General features: G+C 31.7%; 1 protein-coding gene across 1 annotated transcript in view; it reads left to right on the forward strand.

The window, feature by feature from the left end:
• The window catches only part of LOC107608769 (premnaspirodiene oxygenase-like), a 22966-nt gene that overhangs the window by 21091 nt on the left and 740 nt on the right, over nt 1–1135 (forward strand). The window lies entirely within an intron of this gene.

The following is a 1135-nucleotide window of genomic DNA, read 5'->3' on the forward strand; positions in this document are numbered from 1 at the left end:
TTATTAGTAAGGATTATATATATATCCAATTAGTTTAAGTACCTAGAGGTATTTAGTATATATATTTAGTATTTAATTTTGGCAACTACTCAAATGAAGATGACAAAAATATCTTCTCATGAAGATACTTTGTTTAAAAGTGTGGTTTATTTATTTAGCCACACTTTAAACAAAAATAACACTTTTTTAAATATCAAAATTTAACTATACAATCCATTATCTAAAGGTAAAAAAAAATATATTCACATGAAGACAATTATATAATCGGCTCATTTTTTTTAATTGGAGTGATGAATGTGTTGTACTGAGTTATGTTACTATAGTGGTGCTTAACATCAATGTGGGGCAGAATTTTCTGACATGCTAAGCTCACAAAACGGACCATGTGAATTGCATGAGAAGAAAAATAATAGAGACAAATCAGATGGTCGGATTTGCATAGAGAGAAATTCGAATTTTAGATGTAGCAAATCGGACCGTCCGTTTTGTAATGGAGATTTCGGACCGTCCGATTTGTCCTTACCTGATCCCACACCGTTATAAAGCTCACACGCTCTCCATATATAGGTCCTACTCCAATCCCTTCTCCATAATAAAAATAAAAAGCTTATAAAATCTTCATTGTAGTATCCACCTTTAATTTTATGTAAAGTATTATTACTTTACTTTCTTATTTTCAGAGATAGACTTTAACTAAACTATATATATAATATTTTCTGTAATTTTATTTACTATTTAAAATTCTAACATGATATAATCACCAACATTAGAGTTCAAATAACAGGATTATTGTATGATAAAACTTTAAAACTCATTTAATTTACATGGATTGTCAGGATCTATATGGTGCCGGAATTGAAACATCATCTGCAGTGATAGAATGGACAATTTCTGAGCTAGTGAAGAATCCAGAAGCAATGGCAAGAGCTCAAGAAGAGGTTAGAAAAGCTTTTGGCACCAAAGAATCATCATCATCATCATCATCATCTCTTGAGAATCTAACATATCTAAAAGCAGTTATCAAAGAGACAATGAGATTACACCCTCCATTTCCTTTACTCCTTCCAAGAGAATGCAGAGAGACATGTGAGATCAACGGCTACACCATAGCCGCCGGCAGCCAAGTGATAGTAAA

This window comes from Arachis ipaensis, chromosome B07 (genome assembly GCF_000816755.2).
Source record: "Arachis ipaensis cultivar K30076 chromosome B07, Araip1.1, whole genome shotgun sequence".
Lineage (NCBI taxonomy): Eukaryota > Viridiplantae > Streptophyta > Magnoliopsida > Fabales > Fabaceae > Arachis > Arachis ipaensis.